This window comes from Dermochelys coriacea, chromosome 2, assembly GCF_009764565.3.
Source record: "Dermochelys coriacea isolate rDerCor1 chromosome 2, rDerCor1.pri.v4, whole genome shotgun sequence".
Classification (NCBI taxonomy): Eukaryota; Metazoa; Chordata; order Testudines; family Dermochelyidae; genus Dermochelys; species Dermochelys coriacea.
In genome coordinates, this window is record NC_050069.1 from 90,947,798 (window position 1) to 90,960,114 (window position 12,317).

The 12,317-nt window shown below is 45.1% G+C and overlaps 1 pseudogene; it reads left to right on the forward strand.

Annotated features, from left to right (window-relative positions):
- Window positions 1-9,285: 9,285 nt before the first annotated feature.
- Window positions 9,286-9,824, forward strand: LOC119851540 (annotated as a pseudogene).
- Window positions 9,825-12,317: the final 2,493 nt, after the last annotated feature.

Consider the following 12,317-nt stretch of genomic DNA (forward strand, 5'->3'; position numbering starts at 1 on the left):
GCTCTCGTCCCCTAATGCCCCTACTCTACTTGCGCTACACTGATGACATCTTCATCATCTGGACTCTTGGAAAAGAAGCCCTTGAGGAATTCCACCAGGATTTCAACAATTTCCATCCCACCATCAACCTCAGCCTGGACCAGTCCACACAAGAGATCCACTTCCTGGACACTACAGTGCTAATAAGCGATGGTCACATAAACACCACCCTATACCGGAAACCTACTGACCACTATTCCTATCTACATGCCTCCAGCTTTCATCCAGATCACACCACACGATCCATTGTCTACAGCCAAGCTCTACGATACAACCACATTTGTTCCAACCCTTCAAACAGAGACAAACACCTACAAGATCTCTATCATGCATTCTTACAAATACAATATCCACCTGCTGAAGTGAAGAAACAGATTGACAGAAGAGTACCCAGAAGTCTCCTACTACAGGACAGGCCCAACAAAGAAAATAACAGAACGCCACTAGCCATCACCTTCAGCCCCCAACTAAAACCTCTCCAACGCATCATCAAGGATCTACAACCTATCCTGAAGGACGACCCATCACTCTCACAGATCTTGGGAGACAGGGCAGTCCTTGCTTGCAGACAGCCCCCCAACCTGAAGCAAATACTCACCAACAACCACACACCACACAACAGAACCATTAACCCAGGAACCTATCCTTGCAACAAAGCCCGTTGCCAACTCTGTCCACATATCTATTCAGGGGACACCATCATGGGCCTAATCACATCAGCTACACTATCAGAGGCTCGTTCACCTGCACATCTACCAATGTGATATATGCCATCATGTGCCAGCAATGCCATGTACATTGGTCAAACTGGACAGTTTCTATGAAAAAGAATAAATGGACACAAATCAGACGTCAAGAATTATAAAATTCAGAAACCAGTTGGAGAACACTTCAATCTCTCTGGTCACTCGATTACAGACCTAAAAGTGGCAATACTTCAACAAAAAAACTTCAAAAACAGACTCCAACGAGAGACTGCTGAATTGGAATTAATTTGCAAACTGGATACAATTAACTTAGGCTTGAATAGAGACTGGGAATGGATGGGTCATTACACAAAGTAAAACTATTTCCCCGTGAAAACTATTTTCCCGTAATGCATCCGATGAAGTGAGCTGTAGCTCACGGAAGCTTATGCTCAAATAAATTTGTTAGTCTCTAAGGTGCCACAAGTACTCCTTTTCTTTTTGTGAATACAGACTAACATGGCTGCTACTCTGAAACCTGTCATTATTTTCCCATATTTATCCCCCGCCCCCCACCCTCCACTGTTCCTCAGACATTCTTGTCAATTTCTGGAAATGGCCCACCTTGATTATCACTACAAAAGGTTCCCTTCCCCCTCCCCCCCCCGCTTTCCTGCTGATAATAGCTCGCATTAAGTGATCACTCTGGTTACAGTGTGTATGGTAACACCCTTTGTTTTATGTTCTCTATGTATATAAATCTCCCCACTGTATTTTCTACTGAATGCATCTGATGAAGTGAGTTGTAGCTCACGAAAGCTTATGCTCAAATAAATTTGTTAGTCTCTAAGGTGCCACAAGTACTCCTTTTCTGTTTGCGAATACAGACTAACAGGGCTGCTACTCTGAAACCTGAACTCCTATTGTAACTCTGCAATGTGTGGGCCATTAATGGTGGCTTGGATGCTTGATGGCTCCCATCAACTAGGACAATTGCTTGTAAATGGGTCTGTTTACTTGCATGACTTCCTGTGAGTCAGGCCAGGAAGAATGAAGGCTTGGGGTCTCACAGAACATGTGACCATGTCATCTGGTACTGGAATCCATCTTAAACCTGCTGCTTTTCCATTTAGAAGGAGGGGTGGGGACCCAGAGAGACAAAAGATTCCGAACTTGTGCCATAGCTATATAAAGGGGTGGAACAGATCAAAGGAAGTTCCAGTCATGAGAAATCCCCTAGTTACCACCTGAGCTAGAGCTAACAAGAACTGTACGAGGGGAAAGGATTGGGCCCAGACTAGGAAGGAGTCTAGTCTGTGAAAGAAGCTTATTGGAACATCTCTGAGGATGAGATTTTATCTGTAATCAGTTTCTTAATGTATTAGGCTTAGACTTGCGTGTTTTGTTTTATTTTGCTTGGTAACTTACTTTGTTCTGTCTGTTATTATTTGGAACCACTTAAATCCTACTTTTTCTACTTAATAAAATCACTTCTGCTTATTAATTAACCCAGAGTAAGTAATTAATACCTGGGGGAGCAAACAGCGGTGCATATCTCTCTATCAGTGTTATGAGTTTATGAGTTTACCCTGTATAAGCTTTATAAAGAGTAAAATGGATTTATTTGGGGTTTGGATCCCATTGGGAGCTGGGTGTCTGGGTGCTAGGGACAGGAGCACTTGCAGTTTTCAGTTCAGTCTGCAGCTTTGGGGGCGTGGGTCAGACCCTGGGTCTGTGTTGCAGCTGATTAGTGTATCTGGCTCAACAAGACAAAGTTCTGGAGTCCCAAACTGGCAGAGAAAATGGACTCAGAGGTAGTCTCCGCACATCAAGTGACAGTCCCAAGGGGGTCTCTGTGACCAAACCCATGACAATCTGGTGATCCCTTCTGGTCTTAAACTCTATGACTCAAACCAGAGTAGCTGTATCCCCATGTGTGTCCACTTGGGAGAGTGAGATTACTTGAACTCCCATACTCCAATGCTTCTGTCGGAGAAAGGCAATTTTAGCTGTTGGTCAGGATCCGCTGGGGTCTTGCTGGTGGAGGTTGCAGAGGGCTGTGCTAAACTGGTACCTCCCTTTCCAATCCCTTCAGACAGTACTGGCCACTTTTGCAGCTGTACTGGCAGGCCCTGCAAGTAGGGTGGGTTTCATGGGTGCCTTATGATGGTCCAAGCCTCCCAGTAAAGCAACGGTACAAAAATTTAGTTTCTTTATATGGTTATCCAGTATCTGCTGATAGCAAAATGGAGTGATTGATTCAATTTCACTAGCTACTCAAATCCCGTTAAGGGGACATGTGGGACCAAGACAATTACACTTTAAAAGCATAAAAGCCCATGTTGTCTTAATGTTTGAAGCTCCTGGTTCTTCATCTTGGGTTCATTCCACTTGATTTACCACTGTCCAAATAAAGAGTTGGGTACCCTGAAGGTTGCCCATGTTGTCTTAATGTTTGAAGCTCCTGGCTCTTTATGTTGGGTTCATTCCACTTGATTTACCACTGTCCAAATAAAGAGTTGGGTACCCTGAAGGATACATTATGGTGATCCACTCAAGTGAGCTAATTCTTGAATTTCAGAGGCATTTAATTTAATATTCTCCCCAGTCAGATTTCAACAGAACAAAAGCCTCATGAATTATAAACTGGCAAGGCCTACACCTCACACCAATAGCGGGGAAACAGAGGTTACTGAACCCTATTAAAACTATTTGAATCAGTGGCCCATATGAGACATGCAGAAACCTCTATCCAGCTAAATTTTCCCTCTGGAATACGAACATAAAAGATTTAAAATATCATTTCTCATTGGAGAAAAACTTAAAGGAAAAAACCTGAAGATATGTCATATCCTGTGTCACTGAATTACTAACGATTACTCACACCTTCTGAAATCATGATCTAGGAATTTTGGAGACAAGTCTCCTGAAGTATGGGCTCTATTCTAAATAGTGAGTCTGAAAAATTGGACTAATGGGACTCTGTTTTAGGCAGTCTTCATTCTGGCATTACCTAGTTTATGGGTGCTTGACTTTGCAACCTTAGTAATGATCTTTCAACTTTTTTATAATAGGCATGTAGGCTTAGAAACAATGTAGTGTGATGTCACTGTATGTTGAGTAAACTAAGTCAATGTATAGGAGTGAAGATTGAAAGGGTTTAAGAGGGAGCATGAAGGGAACTAATGGTTGTAGACTGGGAGGCAGTGTTCCAAAGCTTTGTGCACATTCCGCATGCCTGGCCACAAGGAAAGAACTCTTATGGAATTTTTTTTTCTGTGACTCCGCAATGCAAAGTCTCAAGGAAGAATATGCTAGTCCTCGCTTATGCACAATGTATCAATTGCATGTTTCAGCCAAACAGGTTCTCAATGGTATCACTTGCACAGTAGCTCTATAAATAATTAAACCCAAGGTTGTCAAAGATCCCATCAATAAAACAATACAGGCTTTTTTCCTGGCTGCCTGAGGAATGAATATTTCATAAATAATCTGTCAGGTAAAAATGCAAGACCTATAAGCCTAGTCAATAACGAGTTAAATGAAAACATGGAACACATTTGCAACAAACCAAATTTTGAAAATTACAGAAACCTTGTCTTTGGCCCACAATGTATTGACTGAATTTTAAATTAAAAGCAGAGATATTACCTGTTACATTCCATTTCAAGTAAATTAGTAATATTGGCCAACAATCCTCCTGCACTTGTCTAGAACCAGCCTTTCTGTCTGTTTTTTACCACAGCATAACTGTGACAGGATCCCCGGATGCAACCTGGGACTGTGGGACTGCTGTGCCCCCTTAACTCTTCAGCCCGGGCTGTCTCTCACAGTGCTTTGCTAGTGACAAGTAGCAAACCCCTCCAGGTGCTATTGCTCAGCACAACCGCATGTGGAGCCCAGGGGTGAAAGTAAGTTAAAGGACTTACCGGTACGTCGGAGTCCTGAGCGGGGGCGTGGCCTTAAATCTTGATTTAAAGGGCCCGGGGCTCCAGTTGCGGTAGTGGCGGCTGGGAGCCCCAAGCCCTTGAAATCACCTCCGAGCTACCGGCTGCAGAGGCGGCTGAGAGCCCCAGGGCTCGGGAGCGATTTAAAGGGTCCAGGGCTCCAGCTGCCGCTACTGCAGTGGAACTCCAGGCCCTTTAAATCACTGAGGAGCCCTGGGGGCTCCCAGCTGCCACTGCTACCCCGAGGCTCAGGCAGAGCTTTAAATCTGTGGTAGCGGCTGCCGGAGCCCGGACCCCTTTAAATCCCCGCCTGAGCCCTGCTGCCCGAGCCCTGGGTAGCGGCGGCCGGCTTCCATCGGGGATTTAAAGGGCCCCGGGGCTCCAGCTGCCGCTACCCCAGGGCTTTAAATTGCCATCTGGGAAAGCCAGTCCTGGTACAGTGCACCAGCTCTTGCTGGTATGCTGTAACGGGGCATACTGGCTTACTTTCACCTCTGGTGGAGCCCCACACCCAGCTAGATTGCATGAATGCTCCCAGAGTCACTCATGAATTACAAAGAGTAAGGCACCAGCCAAATCCCTCCAGCTCCCAGCCTTGTACCTCAGGAATATGCCATCTTGCACTGCTCAAAAACCTTTCTTGAGTGATTATAAGTGAGAGGCAAAAATTTAGAGGGGTTGCCAAAATAAAATAAAATAAAATATAAGCATGCAGTCTAAACCTTAACCCTTAACACACTAGCCAGTATTTAGATCAAGCAATGTTCTTACCCCACTCGATATTACAGTCCTTAATATATAGGTTTGTCTCTTAACCTCGGCCAATCTCCTTTGTTGGAGTCTTTAGTCTTCTGAGCATTCTTGTTGCTTGCAGCATAGGTGGGGGTGAGGAAATAAGCCAAACACGGGCTCACTGTCTTCTGTTTTATACCGTTAGTCCATGTGTTTGGAGAACATAAGCCCAGGCTTGTCTGGTGGGCATTGCTGAGTCACCAGGCAAGGTTGAGCAATTTCCCTGGTGTGGACTTGTGCAAGTGAGTCATTGAATTGTAACTCCCTTGCAGGACAATTGCTGTTGACGGTTTTTTGACACCCTGCCTGGGCATTGGTTAGCTCCCTTGTCCTTGTTTCTGGGGATCTAATATCTGGGCAATTCCCTAACTCACAGCATATTTTAGTGACAACCATAAAACACATTATCATAATGTCATATACATTAATGAATACATATTTATATGGAACAGTGGGTTTCAGCAGATCATAACCTTTCTCCTAATACCTCACATAGAATCATAGAATCACAGAACTGGAAGGGACCTTGAGAGGTCATCTAGTCCAGTCCCCTGGCCTGCTTTATGTTCAATATCACAATTAGATATAGATGAGGAATACAGGGGCTATAGGACTCTCCCCTGAGGTATACAGTGTTACAACAACAGCAACAGAATAGCCAGTGACTGCTTACAATATTACTGAGTGTAGAGTAATAGCAGAGATATCTTTTTAGGCTCTGATCCTGCAAATAGGCATGTTTAACTTAATGCCTGTGACTATTCCTACTGACTTCATTGGGTCTACTCACATGTACAATTAAACATGCACATAAGTGTTGGCGGGATTGGGGCCCATAGATAGCATAACTGTTATTGATACAACTGACAACTCAGTTTTTCATAAAATCATTAAATTAGTTGGTATAAAACTTGAATGAAACTGGTTTTCCTTGGTCAGTAGTTATTTAGCCAACAGTTGATCTGTCAGAACAGGCTAATATTTCATTCATATGCTGATAATACATATTTATTTTAAAATTATCTCTGTATGCATTCTGCTACCTCTGTGCGTTTGTTTGCCTAGGTGGTGTCAGGGCCTGGCTTTCCACAATTTTCCTACAGCATAAAGTGTAGTGAGAAGTTGCTTTACTAATGGTATGTTTTACTCAATGGATCTGCTCCCCTTATATATTAGGTCACAGCTCTGCTTAATTTAGTGACAAAAGTAAGGGCGCCTTACTTTTTTGTTTGTCTTCTCCTGTAAGTACTGCAGAGCCTACACACTTTTGGGAGGGAGGTTGTGATTCCACTCATTCTCAAATACAATCAACAGAATTGGTAACTGAACTCCAACCGCAGCTCCATATTATGCATTCAAATAAGGCCTGATCCAGTGCTCATTGAATTCAATGGAAAGACTCGCTGATTTTAATACGATGTGGCTCAGACCCTGGGGAATGTGCAGGCCCACCGCAGATACTTGGTTGCACCTCTGCAACCCTTTCGAGCACTAAGGAGGACTGTGGACGTAATTTGAAGACAATCAAACTCAGCTGCACTAACTACACGTGAAAGCAGAATGTGACCCAATACACAGGTGAAACCAAGGGCAGAATGAACATTACAGATTATTAGATGTCGGAGAAGGAAATTTGCAGCTTGACTTCCAGACCCCAGTGTGAGTTTTCAAGGTTGCCACTTAGAAAAAACACAGTTTTATTTGTTAATTTTCATAACAAATTTGATATATTATGTTTGGACAGCACCTAGCACTGTAGAGTCCTTGTCCATGACTTTGTCTGATCTGGATACCAGCTTCAATCACCTACTTATTTTACTTTGTCTTTTGGTTGCTCTATAATCCTGCTTTTATTCATTGTTAGAAATGTAAGGGTTTGGCCAGAGACTAGTCTAGCAAACTGCTTGTCTCTGCGCAGATTAAAAGGGTGGAAACTGAACTCCAGTTTTAGTTCTGTTATGCTAGCTGCCTATCAGATTCAGCATTACTCTCAAGTTGCTCCTCTTAATTTATAAAGGTCTTCAGAAGGTTGATCCACACTATCTGTTTGAGCTGAGAACTTCGAGCTGGTCACCCTTTAGGCTGTGTCCACCCTAGACTTATTTCCTTAAAATTTGCTGATAAAGCAACTACCAGTAATTTTAACCCTTGTATCTAACACTATTCAGAGCTTGACATGGTGGTTAAAATACTGTTGGCCACCATTGCTACAGCCGTAGTGGAACTAAACCAGTAGTAACAAAGTGAGAAATTTTAAGAAAAAAGCTAGTAAAGACAAGGTCTTTGACTCTCAGTTGCCAATAGAGTTATTTTGATACTGGTCTGCTTGTCTCATTATTACTTTAATGGGCCACAGTGCATGGCTATTTCTTCACCTATTTAGCATGTTCTCCTTAGAACACAGTGCAGGGTGCCAAGTATCATAAATCTTGTGTAATACTTATGCAGTTGACAGCCCTATTGCACATTCCCATACCTGAGCCCTCACTCCCTAGTTGTAAGAGCCCAGGGACTAAAACCTGTGTCTGCAGAGCATAGGACTTTTGCTATTCCCACACAGAGGCGGTGAGTTGTGTGGGCCGTGGTGCCCGGGCCCCATGAATATTCAGGGCCCAGGGGCCTGGCTTCACCAATGTTCAAAGCCAGGTCTCTCCCCTGGCCCTGTCTGCCACCCCCGCACCTCCCCCGGAGCGTCCCCCGGCCCCTGCCTGCAGCCCCCGCATGCCTATCCCAGGTCCCAAAGCATCCCTGCCTCAAGGGGGTGGCTGCCCTGCTGCTCTGCACTGCACTCCCTTGCCACCGCCAGCGGCCGCTGCTGCCTACAACACAAGAGCGGCGCTGGTGGCAGGCTGAGGTGGCTGCTGCACCTGCGGAGGGAGGAGGGAAGAAGGCGAGCACATGACTGGCCGCCCTCCCTTCCCCTGGCACCCACCACAGGGGAGGCGAGGGGGCTTCCTTGACCTGAGAGGGGCCCAGCCCCTAGGAGCACGTGCAGTAATGGTGCCAAGTGAGTGTGCTGCCGGGGGGGAAAGGGGCTCCTCCCCCGGAGCTCGCTGCTGCCAGCAAGGGAGAGGGATGGGGGGACTGTGGAGTCCTCCTGTCTGGTCCCAGCCCCCGGGCAGCCTGCCTGCACCCCAAACTCCTCATCCCCAACCCTGCCCTACGCCAGAGCCCTCGCCCCCAGCCAGAGCCCTCAGCCCCCTCCTGCACCGTGAAATCCTCATCCCTGGCCCCACCCTGCAGCCCGCACCCCAACCCTCTGCCCTAGCCCCAGCCAGAGCCCTCATCCCCCCACACCCCAACCCTCTGTCCTAGTCCTGAGCCCCCTCCTACACCCTAAACCCCTCATCCTCAACCCCACTGCAGAGCCCGCACCCCCAGCCAGAGCCCTCATCCATCCCACCCCACATTGTGCAATATAGGGAAACTGTTAAACACTTATTGTTTCCAGTCCATTTTTACATTATTTTAAAAAATATATATTGGCTTACAAAGTAGGGGTGTGTGTGTGTATCAGGGAGGAGGGCGGCTTGGACCCATTCTGGACAGCACCAAAACTTATACAAGCCTGCTGCCTCTGTTCCCACAAGTGCCACTGGGAGTTCATGCAAAGGCATAGCCAGGGAACACCATGGAGAGTTGGCACAGCAGGATGTATTGCCCAAGAGACCCAGGGTGACAGTATCCTGAGGTCCTCTAATTGGCCAAGTGCCTAAATTAACCCCAGGTGTTGGCCCAGAAAGTTGTCTGAGAAACCACACAGACTTTGGCTTGCCTTGTCTCCTGATCTCTGGCCTCAACCTGTCTCTGAGCCTGATTTCTGCCTCTGATGTGAGTGACGACGACGCAGCCGCTGCTCCTCGCCCTGCTCCTGACTCACCGCTGTTCCCTGGGCCGCGCTGCCCCCGCCCGGGAATAAGTCAGTCAGGAGGACTCTGTGCAGCCATGGCATTTAAAGATAGTGGCAAAGCACCTGTGGAACAGGAAAGGTTTAGCAATTCACCGAATTAGAATTACCTTGACGAGTTGCAATGTAAAGTCCCTGGAGAAGGTCTGTGCTGACTTGAGCAGAGGTGCCAAAGAAAAGAATCTAAAAGTGAAGGGACCTGTTCGCAGGCCTACTTAGACTCTGTGAATCACTACTAGGAAAACACCTTGTGGTGAAGATTCTAAGACCTGGGATCGTTTCCAGATGCGTATCCACAAGTGTCTCATTGACTTACACCGTCCCTCTGAGATTGTTAAGCAGATTACTTCTATCAGTATTGAACCAGGTGTAGAAGTTGAAGTTACTATTGCTGATGCCTAAATGCCTGTCATCTACTTTAATAAAAGTTGATTTGTAATTTAAAAAAAAAAATGTCCAGTCTCCAACTCCAGCCTGATTCTGATTCCTGCCTCCTGACCTCCAGTCTCTGATCCGGGCCTGAGTTTTACCCTGACCCTTGTTTATGGAACCTGGCCCTTGTGATTCCTCCAACTCCTGCTGGGTGACTGTCATCCCTGGGAGGCAGACTTCAGCCTAGATGTGACCATTAGGCCAGACTGCTTACACCTTCGTCCCTTATACTAGTTATACCAGCAGCCCCAGAACTCACCACCCCCACCTACCCCAGCAGCTCTAATAGCCCTTCAGCTACACCTAAATACTCTGAGCACCCCAGCAGCCACAGATGATCCAGCATCCATCCTACAACAACCCCTAGTAACCAGCAAATACTCACCACACAGCTATCCCAGGCACTCTACTACTCACAGGTAGCCTTGTACCTCTATCTACTACAGCACCCACTCACCCATCTATCCCCCACCAAGATGCCAACTACCCTCAAACTCCCTTCAGCACACACCCACTTACTAGTGTTTGTGCAGCTTCATGTCTTATGGAGCAACTACTGGGAGGAAGGATGTGTAGACCATAAACTCAAATGGCCATATGCAAATTATCTTATTAAATAACTTTGCATGAAATGTTCCTCATGGTGCTGTGCAAAAATTGGCAGCAATGACTATCCTGCCTCGCAGGTTTATGAGATACTACTGACATTTTTTTCACCATTTAAATCCAAACTAAAAATGAAGGGCTTAATTGTGCCAATGGTAGCTGGCAGTTTTGAAGATTGATGTCAATGGGAGTTGCACCCATATGCAGGAAGGCTGCATTGGGCCCATGACGATATCCTCTTTAGAAAGAAGAGAATGCAAAAATTCCTACGGTAAAACCTATGGTTTCTGCCATCGGAACTAAATGAGAATCTCCAGCAATTAAAAGTGGTATTGAAAGACTTAGATCCTCTTTGTGACTACCGATAAATATTTAATGTGATCTGATAATCCAGGGATTGGCAACCTTTGGCCCACGGTCCGCGAGGGTAAGCCCCCTTGTGGGCCAGGACGGTTTGTTTACCTGCCGCTCTGCAGGTTCGGCCGATCGCAGCTCTCACTGGTCACGATTCGTTGCTCCAGGCTGATGGTGGCTGCGAGAAGCGGCAGCCAGCACATCCCTCGGCCTGCACCGCTTCCCGCAGCCCCCATTGGCCTGGAGCGGTGAACCGCAGCCAGTGAGAACTGCAACTGGCCGAATCTGTGGACGCTGCAGGTAAACAAACTGGCCCAGCCTGCCAGGGGGTGTACCCTGGTGGGCCGCGTGCCAAAGGTTGCCAATCCCTGTGATAGTCCATCCCATATAGGGAAGTGGTGCACAGTTAGTAAATTACATACTCAAGAGTCAATTGTCTATTTCCATCCATAAAGCGTGCAATAAAAGCGTCAGTTTCTGAACATTTGGCTAACAATGTATGACCTCAACAACTTTCTCCTTTTTTCATTTGACAAACATGGATGTATTCCTGACTTTCTAATGGATTTCAGCACAGTGGAAATTAATGTCGGGTTAGTGGAATAGGGTTGATTCATTAACTGTTGCTTTAGAACCAGTAGATGGAAGCAATAAAAATGTTATTGCCTGATTCCTTCATGAAAACCTCTTTCATACTTTAAGCAAAAATTAGCACCAAACTAATGGATTAAAAAGGGGGCCCAACTGAAGTCAGTGAAAGAACTACTTTTGTCTTTAACGAGAGCAGGAGGAGGTCCCAAATATCAGAAATATTAAGTTACATTGAATTTTAGACCCATGCTATTTGACAGAACCCTTTTATCTGTTACCTTACTAATTATTTCCCAGGTGTGTATTTTTTTTGTTTTTTTTTTGCCAGTTAAATTTTAGAATTATGTTGTATGTTTATACAGTGCCACTATTATAAAAATAAATACATAGTGGTTGAAAAAAATCTCCAGGATATATAACAAACCATTTTTGTATACTGGTAAATAATTTTTTTTAATAATGTTATAAATCTACAGTAATATCGTGGACTTAAGATTTATCTTTGATTTACAATACAGCAAGGCAGCCTAAAACTGCACTGTGAGCTCATAAGCAACCAAGTAAATTACAGCAATAGTACATTGTAAATCATATTTACCCCAGGCATAACTTTATATTTCAGAAGACAACAAATAACAGCAGGTCAGCAAGGCCCCAGAGATTTGAATTTTGTATTTGAACAAAAGAGAGAACATTAACAAGTAAAGGTTCTTACATAATTCCATTAATCCATCCACACTTTTTGTACCAATTTTGCTATTACTACAAGATTAGGGAACCCTACAAGAACCACATAACTCATCTCTGCTTGCTTTGCTAAATCTCCTACCCATGCACAATCCATTCACTCCCTCTTAGCATGATGATGGTGGGAATGAAAAAAAAAATCATATTCACACATCAACAAATACTACATCTATCTCAGATGCAGCCACATATAACAAGGTGTCAGTGGTGGAAACC